Below are 19,116 nucleotides of genomic sequence, written 5' to 3'. Positions count from 1 at the left end.
GATTCTGGCTTATGAGGTGATGCAGCTATGGAACAAGCAGATACCATTGGTAAAAGTGCTGTGGAACCATCATTTGGGCCAGGAGGCTACTTGGGAATGAGAGGAGGACATGAGGAGACAACACCCACAGCTGTTCAGAGATTAATACCAGGTAAAATTTTGAGACGAAATTTATTAAAGGAGGGGAGAATTGTAACACCCCCATTTGTATAGCTGGGTATATTTTACTATTTCGGTGACCGGAGTCGGACCGGACAATTAAGGAGATTAGAACCACACTTAAGACAACTAAATAAGCTATAAACACAAATAATTGGTAATTGCCAATTAGTTAAGTATAAACAAGAAGAACAGAACATAAGAAGTTAAACGAGCTGAGAGTCACAGCGATGGGTGACCTTCTCGGGAATGACTACGAAGTTGATTTAAACTCAAATTTTGAACTGTAAAATGTGACGCCGCGGTTCTTAGGACCATTATAAACACTGTGGAAAAGAGAAAATCACGAAAAAGAACTGTTAAGCCAGTCAAATAATTAGGTCAGGGAGCCGAAAGAAATATTGAATTATTTACAAACCGGGTTGAACCGGCAAGAGGCAATTTGGTCAATTGACCCTGAGAGCTGACTCCTGACCTAACTGTTAAATAAAATCGGAGAAAAGAAAATTTTGGAATTAAAAATTAAATTAAAGAACTAATAGAAAAATAAATAAAAAAGAGAAAATAGAAAAGTCAAAAGGTGATGACATCATGCATGACCTCATGCATGATGCCATAAAAATATTACTTAATTGGAATTTTTGGGTCTTCCATAAGTAAATAAAAGAAAAGAAAAGAAAAACAAAAATCATTGTCTTCCTTATCCCAAACAAGCCACCCACTTCTCTCTCCCTTAGCTCTCTCGCTCAAACTCCATTGAAGCTCCCAATTTAAGCTTCATACACCCCAATTTAACCATAAATTCTCCTAAAGTCCTTAAGTAAATCTTACCTCTAGACCTAGATAAACACTTTGGGAGTAAGAAGGAAAAGAAAACTTGGAGAATTAAAGATTTAGGAAATCTACAAATTGAGGTAAGTGCAATTTCAAGTTTAGATTCTTATTGAATTCATGAATTTAAGTGTATGTTTGATGAAATTACATTAGAAATAAAGGAAACCATGCTTAAATAAGGGAATAGAGAATGTGGCAGCCATGGAACCCTAAGGTTTTGATGGTATTTAGTTAGGTTAAACATGAAATCTTGGTGAATAGATGTTATATATGTGAATTGTATATTTAGATTACATGAATTATGAAGATTGGACAAACTTAGGGTTTTGGACATTAGGGTTTAGAGACCAAAAATATGAGAAACTTGTAAATGGTGTCTTTGACCTAATGTGAAGTGAGAAATGGTCATTTGTGACCTAATTAAGTGTGTTAGAAGTGTTGGAATTAAAGTCAAATTCGGAGGGAGTGTGGTCATGCTGCTGCAGCATGACCAAGTCAACTTTGAAGGACCAAAAATGAACTTTTACAAGTCCAATTGGTATGACACCAATTGGGAATGAAAATAGGCACTAAATGACACAATTTTGATTTAGGAAGCATGCCCAAAAAGTGACTAAAACCTAGTGAACAAATTGACCAAAGTTGGAAAATTACAGGCTGCCCTGTACAAACTGAGCAAATGAACAGTATTTGTTCATTTGGTCATAACTTGAGCTAGGCAAGTCTAAATGATCTGAAATTTTACCAATGATTAGATGAGATATAGACCTAAAACTTCCATGAAGAACACAAACCCAAATTATGCCATTAACCTTGAATCACCGAATCTGCAGTACTGCAGATTTACCATATGAACAGTAAAGTTTCAATGGCTATAACTCTCTCTAGAAAACTCCGATTTAGGTGATTGTTGAACTGATGGAAACCTAAGGCATAGTAGAACATTTCTTATGAAGAAAATTAGACCAAATTATGGACTTAACTTGATCAAATTGCTGAATGAAGTCGGATCAATAATCTGCCAGAACTAAAATCTACTGCATGAACAGTAATCGTAATTTGGATATAACTTGAGCTAAAAAACTCCAATTGGAGTGATTCAAAAAGGAGAGTAAACTTAAGACAATAGGGAACATTTTCTATGAAGGAAGTTTTGCCAAATTACAATAGAAAAGTGACCAATGGAACAGTGCAACCTTTGACACCAAAACTGAAAATTTGGCAATTTTGCCTAAAAGACCTAAGTTTTGAGAAAATAACCAAAACCAACAAGTTTTGTGACCAAAATGTGGTATGTTGGTGAAGTTGGAATTCCCATACCTTTTAAGCCTTAGAAAGTCAACAAATTGACTTGAATAGTATAGTGAATAGTAACCCCAAAACACAAATTTTAAAAGAACGTCAAGTTTAACAAATATAAGTTATATAAAAGTGAATTTGAATTTATTTTTGGATTTATGCTAAGCTATGGTACTGAAACACTGTGAAACTGCGTGTTTCAGCTGAAAAAGACTTGGAAGGTCTGAGAGACTGAGTCAAAGCCTAGAGGCAACTCACGTTAGGTTTGTGCACAATAAACCTTATTTGAGCATTTTGTCATTGAAAAATTGATTTGGTATGATTATTGAAAATTTGGTGTTAATCATGAATTGTGTTGCCACTTTGTGAATGAAACTATGACTTTGGAAATCTATCGGATTTCTCATGAATTATTTGAATAAAATGTTTGAAATAGATTTTTATTTCATACTTAGCATGACAGTGCCTTATTATTCCTCCTCCATTCATGGGGTGAGATCGATTATTTTTCCTCCCTCTCTGGTTTACCAGTTGAGGTTATAAATCGGATGAGTACTCATTAGCTAGCTAGCCACCTCCCTTATTGATTTCGATTAGTGGGGTTGTAGATTGCTTTATCGTGGTGTACAACACGTCATTGATTGGAAATTTTGTGTCATGGCTTAAGTTGTGTATGAATTGGCAACACTATGTTTATTCAATTATTTGACCCAAAAATTTTGCTATAATGAGCTTTGATAAATTGTGAATTTAATTGTGCAACATTTAAATTGTGTTTTGTCAATGAATGATTTATGTATTATATTTCAAATTTTTATTGTGCACCACTGAGTATTTTTATACTCAGTGATAGCTCATTTTGCTGTCGCAGATAAGAGCAAGGAGAAGGCAGCAGAGTGAGCTGCTACTGATATTGAGGACTACCCTGGTATTTTTGTACGGGTATTGTTTTTTACCCTTGTAGTTATTTTGATGTAAATATTACAATGTTTTATGTATTAATGTAAAGTTGAGCAGTTGTATAATAAATTGTAATAAACTTTGTAAATTAAAATTTGTATTTGTGAATTTCATACTTTATGCACTGTGAATGAAGTTGTGAAATATTTTGAGATGATAAACTTTGATTGGATTGTGGAATTATTTTGAAGTGAATTGAATTGAGTTGACTTGAGATTATTTGGAGGTTGGGAGTTGTGGAAAATTTATTGGAAGTGTTTTTCTCAGGTATCTGAAGAACTATTTTCTCAAACTACAGACGGAACTCTGTCAAAATTTTTATAAAATTTACGGCAAAATTAAAATGGACAAAAATTTTTACTAGTATTTAAGCTTTGAATAAATAATTTTAATTCTTACTAAAATGCTCACCACTTCCAAAATGTAAGAAAATTGTTTTAAAATCCCTTGTAAGGTACTTAATGAGTTATCAGTAGGTGAAGTTTGGTAGTTCATTAGGTAGTCTACGGGATCATATTATGCCTTACAGAGGGGTAAGGTGTGACACATAGTGGTCATATCGAGTTTTGAAAGCAGTCTTTGGAATACTCTGCTCTTGCACTTTCAACTGATAATAACCAGATCGCAAATCAATTTTGGAGAATACAACTGCACCCTTTAACTGATCAAACAGATTATCAATGCGAGGAAATGGACATCTGTCTTTATTGTCACCTTATTCAATTGCCGGTAGTCAATACATAAGCGAAGAGTGCCATCTTTCTTCTTAACAACAATACTGACGCTCCCCAAGGTGACACACTAGGGTGAATGAAGCCCTTTTCAAGTAGTTCTTGCAACTGTACCTTCAACTCCTTCAACTCTGCTAGTGCCATTCTGTATGGTGTTATGGAGATTGGATCCACACCAGGCATAACATTAATTTCAAACCGCACCTCTCTTTCTGGAGGTAATCCTGACAATTCATCAGGAAACACATCTGGAAAATCATATACTGTAGGGATGTCCCTCAATGGTGGACTCCCCACTTGGGTGTTTACCACATGTGCCAAGTATGCTTCACACCCCTTTCTGATCATTTTTCTAGCTAGTGCATCCGAAATGATGTTTGATGGCAATAGCTGCCTCTCCCCATGTATTACCACATCACTGTACTGAGGGAGACTAAAAGTAACTGTCTTCAGTCTATAGTCAATCATGGCGTGATGCCTGGCTAACCAATCCATGCCCAAGATGATATCATAATCTCTGAAGGGCATTTCAATGAGATCAGATAGAAAAGTGTGTCCTTGGATCACCAAAGGACAATCCCTATACATTCTATTAACCCTGACCTCTTGTCCTAGCGGACTTGTTACTAGCACCTCAAAGTCCATTTTTGTACATGGAACAGCAATGCAATCAATGATGCTAGCACTCACATAAAAATGGGTAGAACCCGAATAAAATAACACAAACACATCTTGATTAAAACTTGAGAAGGTACCAGCCACAACATCAGATGTCTCGGCCTCTTCTCTCTGTCTCATTGCATAGACTCTGACTGGAGCACTGCCTTGCTCTGATTGATTCACTGTGCCTTGGCTGCCTGCTGGACTACCTCTACCCCTGCCTCTACCTCTGCTAGGTGGTTGTGAACCTCTGGTGGCAGGATCCTGAACTGACTCTTCTGCAATAGTAGGAGGTGGTCCAACTCTGCTAGTACTGTTGCAGTCTTTGGCAAAGTGCCCTGTGCCTCCACAGTTATAACAGGCTCCTATGGCCTTGTAGCACACCCCACCATGATTTCTTCCATAAGTTTCACATTGGCGGGGAGGGTAGGAACTTCTGGTACTCTGCTGACCAGATAGAGGAGGTTTCTGTCCCGAATATCTTCCCCTACCGGACTTTTTACCACCTCTGTTGTGTCTCCCATGGTTCTTCCTCTTTCCAGTAGGACCACTGGAACTCTGTTCTATTGACTTTCCCTCTTTTTCTATCTTCTCTGATTTCTTTTTCTCAGGGGCCACTTCAGATTCAATTCTTTCTAATTCCAGTGCTTGAGAAATAAGCTCAGAGAAGTTGTTATGTTTGAATTCGACCACTTGTAATCTGATACTGGGCTTCAAGCCGGTTTCAAACCTCTTACATCTCTCCTACTGGTAGAAAGTAGACTTACTGCATAATGGCTAAGGTGGGAAAATTCCCTTTCATATTCAGCCACTGATCTACTCCCCTGTTTCAGACTTAGGAACTCTTGCAGCTTCTGGTCCACATAAGCATCAGGGACATATTTTTGTCTAAATTCCCGCAGAAAATCATTCCATGTTAGCACTGAAGGTTCTATCAGACTATGGGGAATGGTTTTCCACCAGTCATATGCATCCCCCTATAGCAGAGACACTGAATATTCAAATCTGAGCTCCTCTATACAATGTAGCTTCTTGAACACCCTATCCATTCTTCCTAACCATTGTTCTGCCTCTAGAGGATCTACTGTCCCCTTAAACTCAGTAGCCCCATATTTCATTAATTTGTAATACTGCCTAGCAGAAGACTGTGGTTATACCACTGGTGTCTGTAGTGAGACTTGAGTAGGCATGTTACCAGCCATTTGTTGCAACATTGTAGCCATCTGATGAGCGAACTGAGCAGAAAACTGCGGTACTGAGGAAGCTGGCGTGGCTAATCCAGTGACATTATGTAGGGCTGGGGCATCCCCTTGTACCTCAGCCTCTATCGATTGATTAACTAAACGATCACCCTTTTCCATAGTCAATTTGAGGATCGTAGACCTCCTGAACAAATAACACAAGGAGATTTCCTCCTGTTAGTGCATATTTATAATGTAATGTACTGTATGTATCAAACAATGACATTGAGTAGTTGTACTATGAAAAAAGAATATTCAAATTACAGGTGAAAATAGAATTTAAAAACTTGCTCTAATACCACTAAAACATGTTACACCATACCCCTCTGTAAGGCATAACATGATCCTATAGTATACCTAATGAATTACCAACTTCGTCAATTGATAATCCATTAAATACACTACAAGGGATTTTAAACCTTTTCTTACTTCTTTTTACAGTGGTGAGCACTATTTACAGGAGTTAAAAATTTTTTTAACTGAAGTGAAACAAGATAACACATTTGAAGTATTAATAATTTCTGTAAAAATTTTGGCAGAGTGCCATCTGTATTTTGAATAAAACAGTTTTTCAAAAACCTATAAAAAGCACTTCCAATATTTTGTTCAAACCCCAAACTCCAACATCCAATCAGCACAACAAGTTTCTCAACATTTGCCAACTCAAATCCATAATAATTTTCCAGTGTTTTCAAAAGTTGAGATAAAAGAAATATATCACAAATTTTACAAGCCAAAATAATTTACAATTTATTTTACAACTTCAATGTACAATTTTAATTTACAACTGCTCAAAACCAAGAACAATATATACATACAATGAACATACATTACAATACAAAATGCAAAGTATGGTATACTCAATATACCCGATGAACTCTCAATGAAGCACTAGTAGCCTAGTCACGCTCATACCATCTGTCTACTGTGATGACAATGAAAAGCTATCGCTGAGCCAATGTCTCAGTAGTGCACAACATTAACAAAATGCAACTTTAAATCATAAATCATAAGTCGTATAAATAGTGGATACTTAAAACCATAGTTAAATTCAAAGACAATGAATGTCATAAAGAATTTAAACTCCATTTCACAATATCATAATAAAAATTAATAAATCACACACACAGCTTAATCATGTTGCCAAAGTCCAATTCATCCCAAAAGTCGATGGCTAGTGAGGAATAACATAGCTAGCTAGCAATAATATGAGTACTCATCTTATTCGTCCTCAACAGGCACACACCTCAACACTTCAGCCAGAGAGGGAATTCAAAGTCAATTCGTCCCACTAGACAAGCTAGCGAGGAATTCAATCAATATACATGATAACTGTAGTTTTAAACCATTTACAATGTTTTTCAAGTAATAAGTATCCATCAAATATCCATTCAAACAATTTTCCACAATTTAAACAATAATAGACAAATTGTCATAATTCATTTCAATTGAAAATTCAAAAGAAGTAACTGTTGTGCACAAACCTCTGATAAATGTCTCTTGGCCCTGACTCAGTGTTTCCTTCCCCTTCCCTGAGTCTTTGCTAACTGAAACACATAATTTGAACTGTTTCAGTACTCATTTAAACTGTCTCTAATAATAATGCTTAATAATTAATTTATTGAATACTATTATTTCCCTTAGTCAACCTAAAATGTTGACCCTCAATGCACTCTAGGTGAATTAGGTTTGATGTTACCAATATGTCACATTGTATAGCCTTTTAGTGTTGGTACATGTTACCCAATTCATTTTCAAGTATATTGCATTTTATTGTAATTTGCCGGATTTCGGTATACTAATTTGACCTAGCTGGATGACCTAGTTCCCTCGGTTTTCGAATTTCGGTCAAAATTACAAATTTGTAGGTCTATGTCTTATTGCACGCAGGGCAAAATTTTAGGTCATTCTGAGTTGTATAGACCAAGATATGGTCAATTTATCAATGCTGGACAGAATGCACCAAAATGGTAACTTTAGGTTATTTTTAGGTCACTTTTGGTTCGGCCAGTTTTTATACCTGAACTTGTGCAAGCTATTTGACTTGCTTATGGTCATTTTGGTAGCTTGTAACCACTCTCAGCATACACACTATAATACAGAATTTTCCAAAGTCCATTTACAACAATTTAACGACATGACATACCTCATTTATATGTCCAAATTCAAACAATTATTTATATACACCTGCTGCCATCAATGACAACATAATTCAACAATATTTCGTGCACTCAAACACTTTAATCTTCTTCATGAAGCTGCCACAAGTTTACACATACTCATCAATTTCCATTTTCACTTTTCAAGCTTCCAAATCAAACCTTACACGTGGAATTCAACTACAATACAATCAAACATTTAAGTCATCATCAAACCACTATTTACATGCAAGAACAAGCTGTTCATAGTGAAGTTCCATGGCTGCCAAAATGTACATCTCCATTAATTCATCAAACTTCAAAACTTCTTCCACAAATCAACTCACCACAACATCCACTCAAAGTTTAATGAAACAAGAATGAAAAATACACACTTACCACTTTTGAAGTTCTTTAAAACCTCACCAAAACTTAACTTTCTTGCTCCTAATTGCTGCCCAAGTTGTATAGAACAACTTTAGTGAAGAGACCTAGAAGGATTGATGGCTTGATGATGGTGGTTTTGCCCTTGCATGGTGGACGGCCATGGATGGAAGCTTGGGAGAAATGGTTTCGGCAATGGAGAAGAATAGATGAGGAAGAAGGCTGTTAGTGGAGGTGGCTGTCCCAAGTTTGATTATGTGTCAAATGTATTAAGTTAGTGGAGCACTCATTGAATAAAAGTATATTTTAATGTTAAACTTTTTAATTTTTCACATTTTCCTCCTATCTTTTGCTATTTAGATTATGTATCACTATTTTAATTTTTCATGACATTTTCCAAGTGTAATATCATTTATTTTTAATAGACATTTAGGTCTAAAGACAACTCTGGGTGTCAAATGACCATAATGCCCCTGTTCGGGTTGCATTCCCGATTTTTCAGAAACACTGAGTTTTGTCATTTTCTCAATTTCTCGTCTTTCTTGTACTAATTATTTAATTTTTCTTTGATATTTCTAATGACATTTATACTTCAATAGATGTTTATTTAAGTCTTAAAAATATTTTCCAGGGTTCCCCGTGGTCCAGGGCTAGTCAACGGTCTACACCGCAACTTTCCGATGCGGTCACCCATCGCTAGGGTTCTCGGCTCGTTTAACTTGGTTATATTTCATTGCTATTATTTTTCCTTTGTTTTTCTTGTATTTTATTTTCTTGTATTTCATTATTTTATGTCTCCTCATCAATATTTAAGTGTAGTTCTAGGCATCCTAGCTGTCCGGACAACACTAGTCACTGAAACAGTAGAACGCACTACCAAACATAGGGGTGTTACAAAAATTGACTTATGACATCATGTGTGTGACATCATGCATGACATGAAAAAAAAATTCTATTTAATTAAAATTTTTTTGACCAAGTCAATTATGTGGAATAAAAACAAAAATTAAAAGATTTTTTTTACTTATTCTTCTTCTCCTTGCCGTGGCAATCCTTCCCTCTCCCTTTCTCTCACAAACCTCCATGGAAGCTTAATTTTAAGCTTCTTAAACCCTAAAATTTCCCATAAATTCCCCTAAATTTCTTGATTAACCTTACACTTGCAACTTGAAAAGAAGATTGATCAAGAAAAGAAAGAAGGAAAAATAGAGATTTGAAGATTTGGAATTCAAAGAAAAGGTTAGTCATCCATCATTTAGTTTTTTTTTTTTTTTTAAATTCATGTTTATGTAGTGGAATTAACTTAGAATTGTGAAAAATTCAAACAAATTAAACATGGTAGACTATTTAGGGATTTCAGTCAACATTAGGTGGATTAGGGTTTGAGTGATTTTGATGAATTTAAAAGGGTAATCAAGTTGAATTAAGTGTGTAGAAGGTGAATATATACTTTGATTGCACTAATTTAACAAGATGCAAAAATTAGGGTTATTGGGACAATGAAATTGGGGGAAAAATTGGTGGAAAATGGTCAATTTATGCAATTAAACTAATTGAGGTTAGAAATGGTCAATTGGGACTAATTGGGATGTGTTGGAGTGAAGAGAATTGCAATGCAATTCGGATTGGAGAAGGTTCACTTTTGGCTAGTTTGACTTAGGTCCTTTTCAGGGACCAAAACTATAATTCTACCACCCCAATTGGTATGAGGCCAATTAGCTATGAAAATAGACACATAATGACACAATTTTCATGTAGAAACCATGCCCAGAAAATGACATTAACATAGTGAACAATTAGGTCAAATCCGGGTAATGCACACTGACACTGTACAAAACTGATAATATGAACAATACTTGTTTAAATGGCCATAACTTGGTGTAGGAAAGTCCAAATGACCTGAATTTTATACCGATGGAAAGCTGAGACATAGCACTACAACTTTTAGGAAGAATATAAACCTAAATTTTGATCATAACCCATCCAAAAAGTGAGCTGTAGTTAGCATACCAAAAGTGCCAGAACCATGAAAGTGCTTAGAATTATGGGTTTAAACTAATCTGGCCAGCGTTAGGAAAATGGCCATGTCATGGACAACAAAACTCCAAATGGAGTGCTACAAAAAGAGAATTAAAGCTAAGACAATAAGGAATAATTTTGATGAAGAACACTTAGCCAAATTCCTACAATAACCAGACCAATAGAACAGTGCAAAATAGGGGACCAAAACTGAAAAATTGAAATTTCTCTTAGGAGACTTAGAAATTGAAATGACAACTAAGGCCAACAAATTAGATACCCAAAATGTGGTATGTGGGTATAATTGGATTTTACATACCTATTAAGTATGAGAAAGTCAACATTTTGATTTAAATAGTACCATGAATAGTAATCCTGAAATGCAAAATTCAAAGAATACCATTTTAAGCACATTTAAGGGTACCATTAAATAAGCATGAAATAAATTGTTGGATTTATTATGAGATGTGATACTGAAACAATGTAAACTGTGTGTTTCAGTTGAAAAAGACATTGAGAAGGATAAAGACACGTGAGTCAAGGCCTAGAGGTGACTCAGTCCAGGTTTGTGCACAATAAACCTTAGTTTATCGTTTTCTTATTGAAAACTTGATGTGTTATGCATTTTGAATTTATTATGTTAATTTTAGGTTTTGAGAACTATTGTGTTGCCCCTTTGTGAATGGAAATTTGACTTTGGAATTTGATTGGGTTTTTCATGAAATATTGAATAACTTGTTTTAAATTAGTTTTGGATTCACACTTAGCATGACAGTACCATTATATTCCTCCTCCGTTTACGGGGTTGAGATTGACTATATTCCTCTCTCTCTGACTTGCCAGTTGAGAGTGAGATCGGATGAGTACTCATATAGCTAGCTAGCCACCTCCTTCATTGATTTCGATTAGTGAGATTATAGATTGTTTTATCGTGGTGTACAACACGACATTGATCGAAAATTTTATATCATGAGCTAAGTTGTGTTTGGATTGGCAACACTGTATTTATTAAATTATTTGACAAAATTGTATTATAAATGTGATTTGAAAATTGTGAAATGTTTGAATTATGATTTAGAAGTGAATGTTTTATGTTCAGCATTTTAAATTTTTATTGTGCACTATTGAGTAAATCATACTCCACGATAGCTTTATTTGCTATCACAGATAAGGGAAAGGAGAAAGCAGCAGAGTGAGCTACTATTTGAATAGAGGACTTCACTGACTTTTTGGTACGGGTATTATTTTATACCCAATGTATTTATTTTGATGTAAATATAGAATTGTTCATATGTATTTATGTAAATTGAGCAGTTGTACAGTAAAAATTGTAATAATATTATTTTTGAATTTTGTATATGTAAATAAACTTTAATGCAATGTTTATGATTTCATGGATTTATTTTGACAATATTTTGAAATGTGAATTTTGATTTGAATTGTGGTTGACTATGTTGAATTGTGTTGTGTTGATATATTGGAGGTTGGGGTGTGATTGAAAATCAATTGGAAGTGCTTTTTACAAGTCTTTAAAATTTGGGTTTTTTCCAATTACAGTCGGTACTCTGCCGAAATTTTACAAAATTTACTAAAAAATAAAAGTTATCAAAATTTTTACCTAGTCTTTAAAATGAAATTAAAAGTTTTTAATACTTGTCAAGAGTGCTCACCACCTTCAAAAGAAGATAAAACTGTTTTAAAATCCCTTGTAGTGTATTTAATGGGTTATCGATAGGTGAAGTTCGGTAATTCATTAAGTATACTTCGGGATCATGTTATGCCTTACAGAGGGGCAAGGTGAGACATGTTTTAGTGGTATCAGAGCATAGTTTTGAAATGAGTTTTGACTATACATGTGAATATTTCTTTTGATACGTGCAACTGCTCAAGTGTCCTAAATTGATACATATGACATATTTACATCATGAATGTGAACTAACGGAGGTCAACCTCCTTGTGTTTGTTATCAGGGCGTAGAAAATTATTGGAATTGGAATGGAAGAAGTAGATCATTCTATAGAATAGTCTGTAGAGGCTGAGGCACAAGGGGAAGCCCCAGCACTCTAGAATATGGGTGGGTCAGCTACTCCAGCTCCTCAAGTACCGTAGTTTCCTGCTCAATTTGCACAGTAGATGGCTATCTTATTCCAACAAATGGCTGGTAATGTACCTACTCAATCACCTGCAGCCCAACCATAGCCCCCAACTCAACAATATGAGAAGTTAATGAAGTTTGGGGCTATAGAATTTAAGGGAACTGTGGATCCACTATAAGTAGAACAGTGGTCAGAAAGGATGGAACGGGTGTTCAAGAAGCTACAGTGTATAGAAGAGCTGAAGTTTGAGTATTCAGTTTCGTTATTGCAAGGGGATGCATATGAATAGTGGAAGACCATCCCCCATAGCTTGGTAGAGCCTCCAGTCCTTACCTGGTCAGACTTCTTAAGGGAATTCAGGCAGAAATGGGTCCTTGATGCTTATGTGGATATGAAGTTACAAGAATTTCTGAGTTTAAAACAAGGGGACAGAACCATAGCAGAATATGAGAGAGACATATCTCGACTGAGCCATTATGCTAGAATCCTGACTGCCACCCCCAGAGATCGATGTAAGCGGTTTGAGGCTGAGTTAAGGCCTAACATGAGAATGCAAGTTGTGGGGTTCTGACATCAGAACTTTTCAGAGTTGATCTCACAGGCTCTGGAACTAGAAAGAATTGAAAATGAAGGATCAGTTAAAAAGGGTACACAAGAGAAAGAGAAGACTGAAAAGGCCACTAGTAAAGCACCTGAAAGTGGTTTAGGGAAGAGGAAGAATTTTGGGGGATCCAATTCCTGTAAATCTGGCAGAGGCAAATTTTCTGGTCAGAGATCACCCCGATCTGGTCAGCAGACCCAGCAGACACCTAGAGGGGCATTATCGGTCTGTCAATGTGAGACTTGCGGCAGAACACACGGTGGAGTATATTACAAAGCCACAGGCACATGTTTTAACTATGGAGGGACCACGCATTTTGCTAAAGATTATACCAGTCCACGCCGTTTTAGACCATCTGCCACATCAGAGGGATCAGCCTAAGCCTCTACACTGAGGGGTTCACAGCCAGCTAGCAGTGTAACACCCCTAAGTTCGGTAGTGCGTTCTGCTGCTCCAGTGACCAGTGTTGTCCGGACAGCTAGGATGCCTAGAACCACACTTCAATGAGAGTGAGGAGACATAAAATAATGAAATAAAAGAAAAGAAAGTACAAGAAAAACAAAGGAAAAATGATTGCAAAGAAATGTGATCAAGTTAAACGAGCCGGGAAACCTAACGATGGGTGACCGCACTGGGAAGTCACGGCGTGGACCGTTGATCGCCCTCGGATCATGGGAACCCTGGAAAACATTTTTGGGACATAAATAGACCCTTGTTGAAGAATAAATATCATTAGAAATATCAAAGAAAATTTAAATAATTAGTACAAAGAAAAGTGAGAAATCGAAAAACAGACAAAACCCAGAATACTGAAAAATCAGAATGCCACGAACAGGGCATTATGGTCATTTGACATCCCGAAGTGTCTTTTGACCTAAATGTCCATTAAAAATAAATAGTATTACACTTAGAAAATAAAATGAAAAATTAAATTGGTGGTACCTAAAATAAATAGTGGAAATTATGGGTTAAATGTGGAATAAATGAATAATTACTTTATTATATGATTAAGTGACTAAGTGGACCACTAAGGGGATTAATTAAATACATAGTGGGACATGTGTACACTTAAAATGCAGCTGAACTTCATCTTCCTCAAAGTTATCTCAACATTGCCGTGAATGAAGGTGAGAGGAAACACCATGGCCATTTTTCATGCAAGCTCTCTTAACTCTCCATTTTCAACTCCAATCTCTTAGGTTCCTTCATGAAACTTTGTCTACTCATCACAAGGAAGATTTTGATACTAAATTTGAGAAGTTTAAGCAAGGTTTAACAAGCTCCAAGCATAAGGTAAGTCCATAATTTTGAAGATAGCTTTGTTAAGTTTTGTGTGCATGTTATGGGTGTTGGTTTTGTGAAGGAAAATTTTGAGTTTGAAGAGTTATTGTTGTTTTCATTTTGGACAGCCATGGAGTCACGTTTTTGATGAGATATTTATGCATATAATTGATGAGAAATAATGTTGATCATGGTGATTTAATATCCTAGAGGATTATTTCACATATATATGGTGATTTATGCACTTGGATGGGAATTGGTAAATTGTAGGGCACTTTGATGTTGAAGAAGGTTTTCGGCAGCTTGGGGACCCTTGAATAATTGTATGTATTGATGGAAGTATTGGCAGAATGTTGACATAGAAGAATTGATGAATGTGTATGTAAATTAGTAGTGGAAATTATATGTAATGATTAGGTGTAATTATGTACATATATTGCTAAATTTGGACTTTGTGGTTTAGGGTTGTAATTGATGTATTGAGAATGTTTGTATTCTGTCCAAATTGACCATAGTAAGAAGTGATAAATGAATATGGAATGGTATAACATCAGAATTGGGTATGGGGATTTAAGGTAGAGCAAGTTAAATGTGTGTTTGAATTGGGGTTTGAAAGACACATAGAGGACAGTGTGCAAATAGACCTATAACTTTAAATGTGTAACCTCAATTGGTATGAGACCAATTGGAGGTGAAACTAGGCACAAAATGTGCCAACTTTCATTGAGAGAACATACCAAAATTCTGCTTGCAAGGTGATGTGAAAATGACCAATTCGGATTAGGTACACTTGAGACCTAAAACTGACCATTTGGGCAGCAGTGAGTGTTTAGGCCATAACTCACTCAAAACAGGTCCAATTGACCTGAAATTTTAACCATGAATAGTTAAGACCCATACCTACAAGTCTTATGAAGACACCAAAGCCCAGAAATGACCATAAGCAAGTCAAAAAGCTTGCACAAGTTCGGGTCCAAAAACTGGCCGAACCAGAGTTGACCAAATTGACCTAAATTGATACCATTTGACCAGCAATAGTGTAATGACCATAACTTGGTCTACTTAACTTGGATTGACCTGAAATTTTGCCCCGCGTGCAATAAGACATAGATCTACAAGTTTTTAGTTTTGACCAAGCCCGAAAACCGAGGGAACTAGGCCGTCCGGCTAGGTCAAACCAGTATCCGGAATCCAAAGAAGTTGCATTAAAATGCACTAAACAAGGAAACGAGTTTGGCAAAACGTACCAAACCTAAAACTCTATCGAATGTGACATATTAACGACACTAAAACCTAATTTACCTAAAACGCAACGAGGGTCGGTATATTAGGTGATTAAGTGAATAATTGAGTTCAGTGCATTATTTACCAAACACCATCGATAGAGACAATTTAATTTGGTACTGAAACACTTCGAATTGTGTTTCTCAGTTAACAAGGACTCAGCAAAAAGGGAAAGAAATACTGAGTCAGGACCAGGAGACAAATATCAGAGGTTTGTGCACAACAACTGTTTCTTTTGAATTATTTTCAATGGAAATAAATATTGACTATTTGCATATCATTGTTTTAAATTGTGGAAATGTGTTTGGTGGACACTTATTGATTGAAAAACATTGTGAATGGTTTGAAACTGTGAAAAATTGTTTGAATGGTATTTGATGGATACTTATTGATTGAAAAGCACTGTAAATGGTTTTTGTGGAAATTGAAGTGAATTACGAATTGTGTTGCCATTTTGTGAATGAAATTATAACTTTGGAAATTTATTGGATTCTTACGGATCATTTGAATAAAATGTTTGGAATTGTTTTGACTCACAATTGGCATGACACTGATAATATGTTCCTCCTCCATTAATGGGGTGAGTGTGATTATTCCTCCCTCTTTGACTTATTAGTCCGGGTGAGTATGATTATGTTCCTCCTCTTTGACTTCCCACCGAGGTGAGTATGGATGAGTTCTCATTAGATAGCTAGCTTCCTCCTCATTGATTTCGATTATTGGGGTGAGTATGTCTTGTCGTGGTGTACAACACGGCATATATGGAAAAAATTGTGTCATGACTTAAATTGTGATATTGATTGGCAACATGTATTCTCCAGCTTATTTGATCGAATGGTGTTATTGATTTGCAAAACGATATTATTCAATTATTTGATCGAATTGTGTTATTGATTTGCAAACGATATTATTCATTATTTGATCAAATTGTGTCATTGATTGGAAAATCGTGTTATTCAAGAATTTGATCAAATTGTGTATGAATTGGTAATACGGTATTCTTAAGCTATTTGACTAAATTGTGTTATTATGAATTTTGATAATTTGTGAATTGGAGTTTAAATTCCTTATGACATTCATTGTCTTGAAATCAACTATGGTTTTAAGTATCCACTAATGATATGATTTATGAATTGTGATTTAAAATTGTATTTGGTTAATGTTGTGCACCATCGAGACATTGTCTCAAATGATAGCTTTATTCTTTGCCGCAGTAGAGAGATAGACAGGGCAGACTAGGTCGCTAGTACCGCCAAATGAGAGATTTTGGGTATAGTGAGTATACCATATGTGGCATTTTGTATCAGAATGTATATTCACTGTATGTATATTTTGTTCTTGATTTTGAGCAGTTGTAAATTTAAGTTGTACAGTAAAGTTGTAAAATAATTATGAGTTATTTGGCTTGTAAAAATTGTGTTATATTTTTATATCTTAGTCTTTGAAAATCACTGTGGATTTGACTTGAGAAATGTGTTGTGTTGATAAAACTGTTGGAGTTGAGATTTGAAAATATATTGAAGTGCTTTTTACAGGTTTTCTGAAGAACTGTTTTGTCCAAAATACAAATGGCACCTTGCCAAAATTTTTACAGATATTCCAAATAAATCAAATGAGTTAGTTGTTTCACTTCAATTCACCAAAGTCTTTCACACCTGTAAATAGTGTCATCACTGTAAAAGAAGTAAGAAAAGTTTTTAAAATCCCTTGTAGTGTATTTAATGGATTATCAGTAGACGGAGTTGGTAATTCATTAGGTATACTACGGGATCATGTTATGCCTTACAGAGGGGTAGGGTGTGACATGTTTTAGTGGTATCAGAGCAAAGTTTTTAAATTCTGTTTTCACCTGTCATTTGAATATTCTTTCTTCACAGTACAACTGCTCAATATCATTGTTTGATACATACAGTACATTACATTATAAATATGCACTAACGGGAGGAAATCTCCTTGTGTTATTGGTTTAGGAGATCTAAAATCCTCGCGTTGACTATGGAAGAGGGTGATCGTTCAGTCGATCAATCTATTGAGGCTGAGGTGCAAAGGGATGCCCCATGCCTACATAATGTCAGTGGTTCAGTAGCACCAGCCCCTGCAGTACCGCAGTTCTCTGCTCAGTTCGCTCAGCAGACGGCTGCAATGTTCCAACAAATGGATGGTAATGTGCCTACTCAAGTCCCAATACAGACAACGTGGGTACAACCACGATCTTACGCTAGACAATATGACAAATTGATGAAGTATGGGGCTACAGAGTTCAAGGGGATGAGATCCTCTAGAGGCGTAACAATGGTTAGAGAGGATGGATAGGGTATTCAAGAAACCGCATTGCACAGAGGAGCTTAGATTTGAGTACTCGATCTTTGCTACTGTGGGGATGCTTATGACTGGTGGAAAACCATCCCCACACCGATAGAACTGCAGTGCTAACATGGAATGACTTCCTCGGGAATTCAGCAAAAATATGTCCCCGATGCTTATGTAGACCGAAGTCGCAAGAATTCCTAAGTCCAAACAGGGGCGATCGGTCGAGTATGAAAGGGAATTCTCCCGCCTAAGCCATTATGCAGTAAGTCTACTTTCTACCAGCAGGGAGAGATGTAAGAGGTTTGAAACCGGCTTGAAGCCTAGTATCAGATTACAAGTGGTCGGATTCAAACATAACAACTTCTCTGAACTTATTTCTCAAGCACTAGAATTAGAAAGAATTGAATCTGAAGCAGCTCTTGAGAAAAAGACATCAGAGAAGGCGTAAAAGAGGGAAAGTCACAGAATGAGTTCTAGTGGTCCCACCGAAAGAGGAAAAACTTTGGGGATACGACAGAGATAGTAAGAAGTCCCAGAGAAATAGATCTTTTGGACAGAAACCACCTCGATCCGATCAGCAAACTCAACAGAAACCCAGAAATGCGCTGTCAGATCGACTTTGTGAAACTTGTGGTAAACCACATAGTGGGCTATGTTATAAAGCCGTAGGAGCATGCTTTAACTGTGGAGAGACTGGTCATTTTGCTAAGGATTGTGTAAATCCGTGTCGCTCGATCATTTACTACACCAAAGGGATCAACCCAAGTTTCTACCCCAAAGAGTTCACCATCGCTTAGTAGAGGCAAAGGTAGAGGTAGGGTAGTACACCTAGAAGTCGATCATCGTGAATCACCAAAACAGGTGATGCTTCAACGAGAGTATACGCTATCTACGTAAAAGAGACTGAGACTTTTGACATCATTGCTGGTACTTTCTCAATTAGCAACTGAGATATATATATGTATTGTTTGACCTGGAATTTTCATATTTTTACATTAGTGTTAGAACTATATGTTCTGTTGTTATTCATTTACAGAGGAATAAATTTTGACGCATTAGTGATTAGCCCTTAAGATAAGGATTGTGATAATAAGTGAAATTAGTTTTGAAAGAGTTTAA

The sequence above is a fragment of the Hevea brasiliensis genome, chromosome 14 (assembly GCF_030052815.1).
Source record: "Hevea brasiliensis isolate MT/VB/25A 57/8 chromosome 14, ASM3005281v1, whole genome shotgun sequence".
In the NCBI taxonomy this organism is placed as follows: domain Eukaryota; kingdom Viridiplantae; phylum Streptophyta; class Magnoliopsida; order Malpighiales; family Euphorbiaceae; genus Hevea; species Hevea brasiliensis.
The sequence above is the reverse complement of the archived record's forward strand: the minus strand, read 5'-3'. Positions refer to the sequence as shown.